This window comes from Salmo salar, chromosome ssa06 (assembly GCF_905237065.1).
Source record: "Salmo salar chromosome ssa06, Ssal_v3.1, whole genome shotgun sequence".
Classification (NCBI taxonomy): domain Eukaryota; kingdom Metazoa; phylum Chordata; class Actinopteri; order Salmoniformes; family Salmonidae; genus Salmo; species Salmo salar.
The window spans coordinates 74,439,031-74,452,762 of NC_059447.1; positions in this window are offsets into that span (position 1 = coordinate 74,439,031).

A 13,732-nucleotide genomic window follows, 5' to 3' on the forward strand; every position below is an offset into this window, starting at 1 on the left:
CCAAGCCATTAGACTTCTACCTCCCCTTCCTTTTGTACACTGCTGCTACTCACTGTTTGTTTGTTACCAGAGCGCCAAGTCTAGGACAAAAAGTCTCCTCAATAGCTTCTACCCTCAAGCCATTAGACTTCTATACCCCTCCCTTTTGTACACTGCTGCTACTCGCTGTTTGTTTGTTACCTATGCATAGTCACTTCGCCCCCACCTACATGTACAGATTACTTCAACTAGCCTGTACCCCTGCACACTGACTCAGCCCCCTGTATATAGCCTCCTTATTGTTATTCTTATTCTTATTGTGTTACTTTTTATTATTACTTTTTATTTTAGCCTACTATTTTCTTCTTCTTGAACTGCACTGTTGGTTAAGGGCTTGTAAGTAAACATTTCACGGTAAAGTCTACACTTGTTGTATTTGTCACATGTGGCAAATAAAGTTTGATTTGATTTGAATATGAGAAACAAGCCTTAAATACAGTATCTCTCCAGATGTAACACCTACACTCTCCCTTAAAGGGGAAATCTGCAGTTGCTACATACATTTTTGTCATAAATTCAATATCATAATGAATTAATGATACTGTATGTACCCATTGATTCTTGAAGAACACAACTTATGAGCTTAGTTCAGCTGTCATAGCCCATCAGAACCCAAAATATAAGCTTGTTTTACTCCAATGTTTGTAAACAAACACTTTATAACCTCAAAACATGGTTAAAACTATCATTTTAATATCATGGATGGTCAGTCCTTGTCTATGGATTTGAGAGTGGTTTAATTTCTCCAGCCCCATCCCTCAGCTTTTTACCAAAACAGTTGTGGGGAGGACGCTTTGTTATTGTTTCAACTCAAATTGAAGCCGTTAAGGGCTTTTCGGAGAGCCATGGTATACTTATAACATAATTACTGCAGGTGGTTCAGCCATCAGCCGTGACCAACAATCAACACATGATGCAATACGCTTGCTACATCCCTCCAAAGTGGCAAATGACAAACAACATGGCCACCAACCAACTATAGCAACAGTCCACTCAGTCATTACTACATGGAATCCTGTGGCACTAGCCTATCATCAGCTAACACACAATAGAGGAAGACAACAAGGCAAACAAGCCAATAGTGCACCACCCTCTACAATTGCTCAAAACCGATTTCAAAACACCTAGTACTGAGGCAACCTGTAACCTTCTCTGTCTCTCTCTCTCCTGTTCCACCCCACCTTGCCCACGCACTGTAACATATAAAGCCTCTAATGTTTGATCAGTGCTTCAAATGACTCCGGATTGCTGCAATTAGAAAATAGGTCCTCAGAAAGCTATTTTAGGGCCTCCGCTATCACAGGGAAAGGCAACAGAGAGGATAATTGTGTATTGACAAAAGGGTGCAAGAAAAAAGGGGAGAGACGGAACACAAGACCTACCTCTCTCCAATTGACTTTGTCATCTTGAGGCTCTGATTACACTGTGTACTGACTAGATAATTGGCCAATCCCCAACACAAATAATGCTCATATTCTTTGGTGAAACATCAAACACAGACACCCGCATTGCATAACATAATGAAAAATCTATTTTCATGTATCTCCTATTGTAAGTGGTTTGTGTTAGTTCAATAATAAGAACAAGTTCGGGTGAATGGATGCAGTTGTTGAACACTGTCATGTTGTGGTTCAGTGGGTTATTATCCAGTGGGATGTGTGGTTGTAAAAAAATATATATATATACAGTACCAGCCAAAAGGTTTGCGCACACCTACTCATTCAAGGGTTTTTCTTTGTTTTTACTATTTTCTACATTGTAGAATAATAGTGAAGACATGAAAACTATGAAATAACACATATGGAATCATGTTGTAACCAAAAAAGTGTTAAACAAATCAAAATATTTTATATTTGATATTCTTCAAAGTAGCCACCCTTTGCCGTGATGACAGCTTTGCACACTCTCTGCCAGTTTCTTCTGGAATGCTTTTCCAACAGTCTTGAAGGAGTTCCCACATATGCTAAGCACTCGTTGGCTGCTTTTCCTTCACTCTGCGGTCCGACTCATCCCAAACCATCTCAATTGGGTTGAGGTCGGGTGATTGTGGAAGCCAGGTCATCTGATGCAGCACTCCATCACTTTCCTTCTTGGTCAAATAGCCCTTACACAGCCTGGAGGTGTGTTGGGTCATTGTCCTGTTGAACAACAAATGATAGTCCCACCAATCGCAAACCAGATGGGATGGTGTATCGCTGCAGAATGCTGTGGTGGCCATGCTGGTTAAGTGTGCCTTGAATTCTAAATAAATCACAGACAATGTCACCAGCAAAGCACCCCCACACCATCACACCTCCTCCTCCATGCTTCATGGTGGGAACCACACATGTGGAGATCATCCGTTCACCTACTCTGCGTCTCACAAAGACACAGCTGTTGGAACCAAAAATCTCGTATTTGGACCAAAGAACAGATTTTCCACGGGTCTATTGTCCTTTGCTAGTGTTTCTTGGCCCAAGCAAGTCTCTTCTTCTTATTGGTGTTCTTTAGTAGTGGTTTCTTGGCAGCAATTCGACCATGAAGGCCTGATTCACACAGTCTCCTCTGAACAGTTGATGTTCAGATGTGTCTATTACTTGAACTCTGTGAAGCATTTATTTGGGCTGCAATTTCTGAGGCTGGTAACTCTAATGAACTTATCCTCTGCAGCAGAGGTAACTCTGGGTCTTCCTTTCCTGTGACTGTTCTCATGAGAGCCAGTTTCATCATATCGCTTGATGGTTTTTGCGACTGCACTTTCCGGATTGACTGACCTTAATGTCTTAAAGTAATGAGGAACTGTCGTTTCTCTTTGCTTATTTGAGCTGTTCTTGCCATAATATGGATTTGGTATTATACCAAATAGGGCTATCTTCTGTATACCACCCCTACCACGTCACAATACAAACTCATTAAGAAGGAAAGAAATTACGCAGATTAACTTTTAACAAGGCACAGCTGTTAATTGAAATGCATTCCAGATGACTACCTCATGAAGCTGGTTGAGAGAATGCCAAGAGTGTGCAAAGCTGTCATCAAGGCAAAGGGTGGTTACTTTGAAGAATATCAAAAACACTTTTTTGGTAACAACATGATTCCATATGTGTTATTTTATTGTTTTAATGTCTTCACTATTATTCTACAATGTAGAAAATAGTAAAAAGAAAGAAAAACCCTTGAATGAGTAGGTGTGTGCAAACCTTTGGTTCTGTATATATAACATATATTAACGTGCTCTCCCTCTAGCCTATAACCTGATACTCAAAGGCTTGTTTAGCATTAAATACCAGCCAGAATCCCTCAGGGTCTCTCTTAATGCCTGTCAGTTGAAGTTATCTATAGCATTTATCTCCAGCATTCACTCTATTTTGTGTTTTTCACTAGGCCTATTCCATATTATAAAATCAACAAGCTTAGAATCCTATACATTAGCTCTTCATAGATCTATAACCTTAATAACCCTACTTTTTCACTCATAATACCTGTGTGTACTTCATACTCCTAAACATGCAGGCATATCTTGTGGCATGCCTCTACTGTGACATGTATTCTGTTTGAAATCAGCTTGTTGACCTTTTTCCGACCACACCAAACAAGAAAATGCCCTACATTACATGGAGGGCATTTTTCAATCAGTCATGGAAACGGGCCCACTGTCCTCTCTAGTCATTGCCCATTAGACTAAATTTCTGTTAGTGAGCGCCATCTAGTTGTGTACTGAATATGCTACAACTGGACATTCTCAGTTATTGTGTCTCTTTCTGGCCATATGTTTTCCCTGTAACTCATGGTGTCTTGAAAGTTCATATACTGACTTAATTGAGGGTTTTGGACATGTGGAGAGTAACTGTGTGAAGTAATGTATTAAGAGAGATTGAAGTAGAACATTTGGGGAAATCTTTTGAACCCTACAGTTTTTTGGATCTTGCTCATGAGTTTGCATAATGCACATAAACATCCTTCATAAACAGACCCTAAACCTGTAACAAATATCTGTAGGGCCGTATGTCTGCACACCACTTCACATATGGCCAACAGATCCACCTAAGTGAATTCATGTTCCATCCAATCTCTCTCTCTCTCTTTCTCTCTCTCTCTCTCTCTCTCTCTCTCTCTCTCTCTCTCTCTCTCTCTCTCTCTCTCTCTCTCTCTCTCTCTCTCTCTCTCTCTCTCTCTCTTTCTCAGCGGGCCTGAGCTCAGAGCCAGCCTCAGCTCCACGGATGGAAGGAACACAACAGAGGCCATCTGTTGCCTGTGTGTTTGCCTTGGTGCCCTGCCACAAAGAGCTCCACCAGGGGACCCACGGGAGCCTGTACACAGAGCTGCACCAGGGGACCAGCACACAGAAGCACCTCATGCCTGTTGCTTCGTTTGTGGGATTTCAGTGTTCCACCGACCAGCAGCAGCAATTATAAAGCTGTGTAGGGAAATAATCTAAGTGTGTGAGGGGACCAACACTGGTTATATAACCAAGCTACCAACGTTAATTTGCCCGGGTTGGCAAAATAAAACAATTTTCACTGTAAAGAATGGGTAGTTGTTCCCTCGTGTCACTGAAGCTCTACTAGTTAATTTAATTGCAGTGCAGATTGAAAATAAGGAGAGATAGAGAGAGAGAGAAAATAGAGAGAAAAGATAGAAAAGAGAGAGCGGAGAATGCTGTTTTACTTGAAGAGAAAATAAAGTATTGTTATTGTTAAGCTGTATCCTAAATCGATTATGGTCAGTTCTTGTCCTGAATTACAAGTACATTCTTGGGAAAAAAAGGGTTCCAAAAGGGTTCTTTGGTCATCCCCATAGCAGAACCCTTTTTGGTTCCAGGTAGAACCCATTTTAGTTCCAGGTAGAACACTTTCGAGTTCCATGTAGAAACATCTTTGGAAAGCGTTCCACAATGAACCCAAAAGGGTTCCACCTGGAACCAAAAAGGGTTCTTCAAAGGGCTGTCCAACGGGGACAGTCAAATAACTTTTGGAGGCCCAAGATAGCACTTCTTTTCCCTAAGAGTGTAGAGAAATAAAAACACACTCAAATCTGTGCACCATAACGGCAGGTTTAGACCAGGGAGACCAGATGTTACAGACTTCACCCAAGAGAAACCTTTACAATTGTAGAAACATCTTGAAGCCTGTTTCAAGACATCATCAGAAAACCACCAATGCAATGTGGCATGACATAATTCTGTTTCATCTGGAGCATGTTTAGTTACACAATAAGTGGTAGCAGTTTGCCTACACTGTGGATAAATATTTAGATTTATGTAATTACTAACATTGTTAATATACATAAGTAATGATAAAGATTGATTAACAAACCTTTACTAATGATTATTGAAATATCCAATGGGTCGTTTATAAGCATTTCTAATCATTTTAATACTGTAAGTGTTACCACCTGAACTCACCAGAAGAGATGGGCTCAGGGACAGGGTTGGGAAAGAGACGTCGGTTCAACTCCCAGGAGGATCAGTACGGAGATCTTGCTGCCTGTGTGTGAAAGGCATTTAACCTGTAGCACCTCAGAAGAAACATCCTGTAGTATAAATTGAATAAATGTTGCTAGGCAGAAGAGTGGAGGCCGTGTAAGCTGCTTTGGATAAAAGCACCCACCCAGCAAAGAACCCTGCATGCCATCAATTATTAACTTTTAAATGTTTTCTTCTCTGCTTTGCTTTTCACAAATACTTTAAATCAGCTTCCAGAAAGTCTAGGCCTACTTCATTATTCACCATCTGTGTGACAGAGAGATAATGCCTGGATGTGCATTTTGTGAATATTTTGTAGGCTATGTAAACAGCAGATAAATCATTGATGTCATGCCGGGATTGATTAATGTATCGCAGATGAGGGGTTGTGTGTGTGTGTGTGTGTGTGTGTGTGTGTGTGTGTGTGTGTGTGTGTGTGTGTGTGTGTGTGTGTGTGTGTGTGTGTGTGTGTGTGTGTGTGTGTGTGTGTGTGTGTGTGTGTGTGTAAAGGGTCGGCTCTAGCCTTTTGGGGGCCCTAAGCTAAATGTTGTTGGGGGGGCCCCCATCTCACAGGCAAAATATTTTAGTGGCACCCCTCTTGACGGCAAAGAGAAAAAATTTAAGTTTTAGAGTTCATTTCCTGCAATTCTACACATTTTGCTATGAGGCGGAAAGTAAAGTCTGCAGTTTTATAGCAAATTTCCAGCAATTCTACACATTTTGCTATGACGTATGCCATGTTAATATAATATCTGAGTGAGAATGACTTACAAAATCAAGTTCAGATAGCTGGCTAGACTAACTTACCAATCAAAAATGTTTTAGCTGACAGGCTAATTGAGTGACTGTAAGTGACCCATATAACAAGAGAAAAACTGCTGTTGCGCAACCAAATTTCGAAGTTGCACCTTGTGCACCTTGTTACTATCCAAACTCTCAACAGTAAGTTGAGACCCAGGCTAAGTAGAATAAGAAAACATTAAACAAAAAAAAATTGGGGTTGGGGCCCCCTAGCGGCCGCAGGGCCATGCTTATGTCGTTCAGTGGCTAGGGCCGGCCCTGTGTGTGTGTGTGTGTGTGTGTGTGTGTGTGTGTGTGTGTGTGTGTGTGTGTGTGTGTGTGTGTGTGTGTGTGTGTGTGTGTGTACGTACATGCCTGTGAAAAGGTAAACGTGTCTGGTTTTATTCAATTAATAATGGTAGTGATGATAGATAGCGGTGGTTCGGATAAATATTAGACGAAAAAGAGGCAAAAATACTTACTAAAAAAGACAAACAATGAACAATAAATTCATTTCTCCCAAGAATTGAAAAAAAAATTGAATTCAAAATCAGGACTAGGCCTTATAGGAAACAAGGCCAGGCTACGGATATGCCTACTGTGAAATCAATATACAGTACCAATCAAAGGTTTGGACACACCTACTCATTCAAGGGTTTTTCATTAGTTTTACTATTTTCTACATTGTAGAATAATAGTGAAGACATTATAACTATGAAATAACACATATGGAATCATGTAGTAACCAAAAAAGTGTTAAACAAATCAAAATATATTTCATATTTTAGATTCTTCAAAGTAGCCACCTTTTGCCTTGATGACAGCTTCGCACACTCTTGGCATTCTCTCAACCAACTTCACCTGGAATGCTTTTCCAACAGTCTTGAAGGAGTTCCCACATATGCGGAGCACTTGTTGGCTGCTTTTCCTTCACTCTGTGGTCCAACTCATCCCAAACCATCTCAATTGGGTTGAGGTCAAGCAGTTTCCATACCAGGGAGTGATGCAACCCATCAGGATTCTCTCGATGGTGCGGCTGTAGAACCATTTGAGGATCTGAGGACCCATGCCAAATCTAGACCATTCTAGTTTGTTGTTGATGTGGACGCCAAGGAACTTGAAGCTCTCAACCTGCTCCACTACAGCCCTGTCGATGAGAATGGGGGCATGCTCGGTCCTCCCTTTCCTGTAGTCCACAATAATCTCCTTTGTCTTGATCACATTGAGGGAGAGGTTGTTGTCCTGGCACCACACGGTCAAGTCTCTGGGACATTATGACTGGTTGCGTTTATCCCACAATAAAAGGTAATGCATTTAAAAAGTCGAAGGACACATTGCTAGAGGTGTCACTAAAGACCCTGGTTCGATTCAAGGCTGTATCACAACCGGCCGTGATTGGGAGTCCCATAGGGTGGCACACAATTGGCCCAGCGTTGTCCGGGTTAGGGTTTCACCGGGGTAGACGTCATTGTAAATAGAATTGACTAGTTAAATAAAGGATAAATAAATAAAAATGACTAGACCTACAGAGATGCTATTGAATGAATAGGGATTCTAAATATGACTAGACCCACAGAGATGCTACTGAATGAATAGGGATTCTAAATATAATTCTATGACTAGACCCACAGAGATGCTACTGAATGAATAGGGATTCTAAATATGACTAGACCCACAGAGATGCTACTGAATGAATAGGGATTCTAAATATAATTCTATGACTAGACCCACAGAGATGCTACTGAATGAATAGGGATTCTAAATATGACTAGACCCACAGAGATGCTACTGAATGAATAGGGATTCTAAATATAATTCTATGACTAAACTCACAGAAATGCTATTGAATGAATAGGGATTCTAAATATAATTCTATGACCGGACCCACAGAGATGCTATTGAATGAATAGGGATTCTAAATATAATTCTATGACTCGACCCACAGAGATGCTATTGAATGAATAGGGATTCTAAATATAATTCTATGACTAAACCCACAGAGATGCTATTGAATGAATAGGGATTCTAAATATAATTCTATGACTAGACCCACAGAGATGCTATTGAATGAATAGGGATTCTAAATATAATTCTATGACTAGACCCACAGAGATGCTACTGAATGAATAGGGATTCTAAATATGACTAGACCCACAGAGATGCTACTGAATGAATAGGGATTCTAAATATAATTCTATGACTAGACCCACAGAGATGCTACTGAATGAATAGGGATTCTAAATATGACTAGACCCACAGAGATGCTACTGAATGAATAGGGATTCTAAATATAATTCTATGACTAGACCCACAGAGATGCTATTGAATGAATAGGGATTCTAAATATGACTAGACCCACAGAGATGCTACTGAATGAATAGGGATTCTAAATATAATTCTATGACTAAACTCACAGAGATGCTATTGAATGAATAGGGATTCTAAATATAATTATATGACCGGACCCACAGAGATGCTATTGAATGAATAGGGATTCTAAATATAATTCTATGACTAGACCCACAGAGATGCTATTGAATGAATAGGGATTCTAAATATAATTCTATGACTAGACCCACAGAGATGCTATTGAATGAATAGGGATTCTAAATATAATTCTATGACTAGACCCACAGAGATGCTATTGAATGAATAGGGATTCTAAATATAATTCTATGACTAGACCCACAGAGATGCTACTGAATGAATAGGGATTCTAAATATAATTCTATGACTAGACCCACAGAGATGCTACTGAATGAATAGGGGTTCTAAATATGACTAGACCCACAGAGATGCTATTGAATGAATAGGGATTCTAAATATAATTATATGACTAGACCCACAGAGATGCTATTGAATGAATATAATTCTATGACTAGACCCACAGAGATGCTACTGAATGAATAGGGATTCTAAATATAATTATATGACTAAACCCACAGAGATGCTATTGAATGAATAGGGATTCTAAATATGACTAGACCCACAGAGATGCTACTGAATGAATAGGGATTCTAAATATAATTCTATGACTAGACCCACAGAGATGCTACTGAATGAATAGGGATTCTAAATATGACTAGACCCACAGAGATGCTACTGAATGAATAGGGATTCTAAATATAATTTGGGCTCCTGAGGGGCGTAGCGGTCTCAGGCACTGCGTCTCAGTGCTAGAGGTGTCACTAAAGACCCTGGTTCGATTCCAGGCTGTATCACAACCGGCCGTGATTGGGAGTCCCATAGGGTGGCACACAATTGGCCCAGCGTTGTCCGGGTTAGGGTTTCACCGGGGTAGACGTCATTGTAAATAAGAATTTGTTCTTAACTGATTTTCCTAGTTAAATAAAGGATAAATAAATAAAAATGACTAGACCTACAGAGATGCTATTGAATGAATAGGGATTCTAAATATGACTAGACCCACAGAGATGCTACTGAATGAATAGGGATTCTAAATATAATTCTATGACTAGACCCACAGAGATGCTACTGAATGAATAGGGATTCTAAATATGACTAGACCCACAGAGATGCTACTGAATGAATAGGGATTCTAAATATGACTAGACCCACAGAGATGCTACTGAATGAATAGGGATTCTAATATATGACTAAACTCACAGAAATGCTATTGAATGAATAGGGATTCTAAATATAATTCTATGACCGGACCCACAGAGATGCTATTGAATGAATAGGGATTCTAAATATAATTCTATGACTAGACCCACAGAGATGCTATTGAATGAATAGGGATTCTAAATATAATTCTATGACCGGAACCACAGAGATGCTATTGCAGCCGCTTATAGCCGCAGTTTGACAAGGGCAGCATTATCAGAGCTGAACTGACCAAGACGCACCTCCAACAAAATATACAGTTGAAGTCGGAAGTTTATGTACACTTAGGTTGGAGTCATTAAAACTTGCTTTTCAACCCCTCCTTGAATTTCTTGCTAACAAACTATAGTTTTGGCAAGTCAGTTAGGACATCTACTTTGTGCATGACACAAGTAATTTTTCCAACAATTGTTTACAGACAGATATTTTCACATATAATTCACTGTATCACAATTCCAGTGGGTCAGAAGTTTACATACACTAAGTTGACTGTGCCTTTAAACAGCTTGGAAAATTCCAGAAAATTATGTAATGGCTTTAGAACCTTCTGATGGGCTAATTGACATCATTTGAGTCAATTGGAGGTGTACCTGTGGGTGTATTTCAAGGCCTACCTTCAAACTCAGTGACTCTTTGCTTGACATCATGGGAAAATGAAAAGAAATTAGCCAAGACCTCAGAAAAAAAATTGTAGCCCTCCACAAGTCTGGTTCATCCTTGGGAGCAATTTCCAAATGCCTGAAGGTACCACGTTCATCTTTACAAACAATAGTACGCAAGTATAAACACCATGGGACCACGCAGCCGTCATACCGCTCAGGAAGGAGACGCGTTCTGTCTCCTAGAGATGAACGTACTTTGGTGCGAAATGTGCAAATCAATCCCAGAACAACAGCAAAGGACCTTGTGAAGATGCTGGAGGAAACAGGTACGAAAGTATCTATATCCACATATGTCATGAGACAGACTTTTTAAATCATAAACTTTTTAATAAGGAGAGAGTGCAGGAGAAAGTCAACTAAAAAGGCAGACGGGCTGACATCAGCTTTGGAGCGGCTGTGGCCTCATCAAAATGATTATGCCATGCTTAGATTCATAAGGTGTAATATTTAATTATTTGTTAACGGCTACCGTTTCATTGCAAACAAGACACTCTGGTTTGGCATTTGAGAAATATGCTACGAAGGCCTATTTCTCTGTCCTTTCTTCCCTAAAACTTATGTTGCCATTATTCATCTTTCTTTTGAGACTTTTTCTGAGTTACATTTTCTCTTTATTGCAAGCTGTTTTTCCCAATCAATGCACAAAGAAATATACTAAACTCATTTAATAGAGACATTGGCAATTTTATCAGCGTAATCACATTGAAAATATTAGGATATGTGGTTGACATTGAACTGATTTTAAAGCCTACTAACCAGATGTGTTAAAAGTGTGTTTAATTTGTAGCATAGCCATATGAATTGGGCTGTTGTGTTCTGTTCTGCCGACTATTAGATGAGAAAAAAATTGCCCCAAGGCCAAACCTCTTGCCAATCCCTGCTTTACACTATTCTAGTTTAGCGGGGATAGGCGGGGGGGTTTGTCTCGCCTAGGGCGGCAGAACGTACTGCATATACATTTTTGGGGGGCAAGCACGTGCACACACAGGAGGTCCCATTCCGGGAAGAAATTAAATCTACTTTCACCCCTGCATAAAACATATGCTTAGTTAACCGAATATAGGGTGGTTAGGGTAGATGGGTAGACGGGTGGGTGTATAATGCAAATGCCTAACAACCCAAAGGTTGCTAGTTTAAATCTCATCATGGACAACTTTAACATTTTAGCTAATTAGCAACTTTTCAACTACTTTCTACTTTTTGACTAATTTGCAACTAGTTAGCATGTTAGCTAACCCTTCCCTGACCCTAACCGTAACCCTTTTTGCTAACCCTTACCCTAACCCTTTAACCTAACTTCTAAACGTAACCCTAACCTTAACCCTATACCCTAGCCTAGCTAACGTTAGCCACCTAGCTGGAATTTGTAACATATCATACGTTTTGCAAATTTGTAACATATAGTAAGTTTTGCAAATTCCTAACATAATGTACATTTAGAAAATTCGTAACATATAATATGAATTGTTATGCATAACATATTATACAAAATGGGTGATGGACACTTACAATTAATACATACCATACGAAAAGTAACATACCATACTAAATGGAGTGTCCCAGATTTACGTACAGAATAATAAGAAATGCTCTTAAACCAGGTTGTCCTATCTGGGATCATCGAAATATAAACTGCAGAAAGTCCATCCAACAACGTGTATGGCAGTTTGTACGCAGTGTCATTGTTTATGGAACTACTGTTGGTAAACTGGAAGAATCTACATGTGATGTGAGTCTAGCTGCTACCTTCTCAGAAATTCAACACAGGCAACATGATAGTTCTTTACAGTCACCAGCAGAGAGCAGAGTAGCACAGTTATGCTTTGCCCATGTGCTGGTAGCACTTCACTGTGTAAACCGGTGAGAAATGATCCTGAACATCTTCAGGATTTGTAGGTTTCTGCTTGTCTATAAATATAATTCCAACCTTGTCTAGTAATCAATTATAGGAAATGAATAAGTTCATAACCCTCAATGTAGCCTACAATATACTTATATGCTCTAATGTTGACAATGGAAAAAAGCTATTTGCTAGAAAAATATTTGATGGTCATAAAATGATGCTTAGGTAAGTGATTGAGAGGGTATCGAGTCATTTGTCTGTGTATGTTTAATCCCGACAGAGATTCTGTATCTGCAGCCTATACCACAGCAGTTGCCCCGATTTCCTTTATCTGATGGACATTAATCAGGATTACTCTGCACAACATGACCGTGCAGCACCAACAACAACACACACGCACCAGATGATGTTCACCACTGGAGGGACAAATAAGATGTGAAGTGCTTTCCTGTAGTGCGATTCAATGAGAGAAGGAGGTCAATCAGAGAAGCAAGGAGAGCTCAGGTGGTCTATCAAAAATATTGCCATGGTGAAATTGACAGAAAATGTATTTTGGGAACTCTTGTAGGGGTAGAGTACTACCAGGAAATGGTTTAGTGAAGAGCTTTTAACATGATTGTGTGATTGTTTTTCTAATGTCTGCGAAGTTGAGAGGAGGAGGTTAAGAGATGAAAGTCAATCTTTTTCCACACATATTCCATGCATATCTGATAGCAAAGCGCAAATGGATCGTTTTGTTGAGGGAACAATGTGAAAATTATACTTTTCTCAAGGACCTTAATAATGGCGCTGCCTGGCAGAAGCATCTCAATATCTCATTACACTTGTCCTGTCTGTCAGCCAGGCGATGGGCACCACAGTCACAGTTGTAATGTTATTCAGGGGTAAATAGTTTCTATCCTTTCTGTCCTTATCTGCTCTCAGATCACAACAAAATGACCCCAGCACCATAAACCTTTAAATCTAGATCTGTTGGATTATCCGACAGCGGGCTTCCGCCAAATGTAGCTGCCTCAGCAACTGTGCCTTCTGTCTGTGCTGCAGGACTCTGGGAAAGAGAGAACATTTTATAAATGTGTAGTATGTCTGCCTGTCCTCTGTCTACTCAACAGGCTGAGAGAATTCTCTGACCTGTGACTTTAGAGGACAGTGGTTATGTTTGTTAGGTATAACTGTCTCCTGAGAGAGGCTATATGAGACGAGGTTTGTGTGTTACAGATGGATACTATCTGAAGAACAGAACTAGCCTACTGTATAACAGGTGGAAAACCTCAACATTGTGTGTTGCATTGTCTGTGGTCAAATACACTTTGCTTAGTTGCGATATTCTTAGATCTG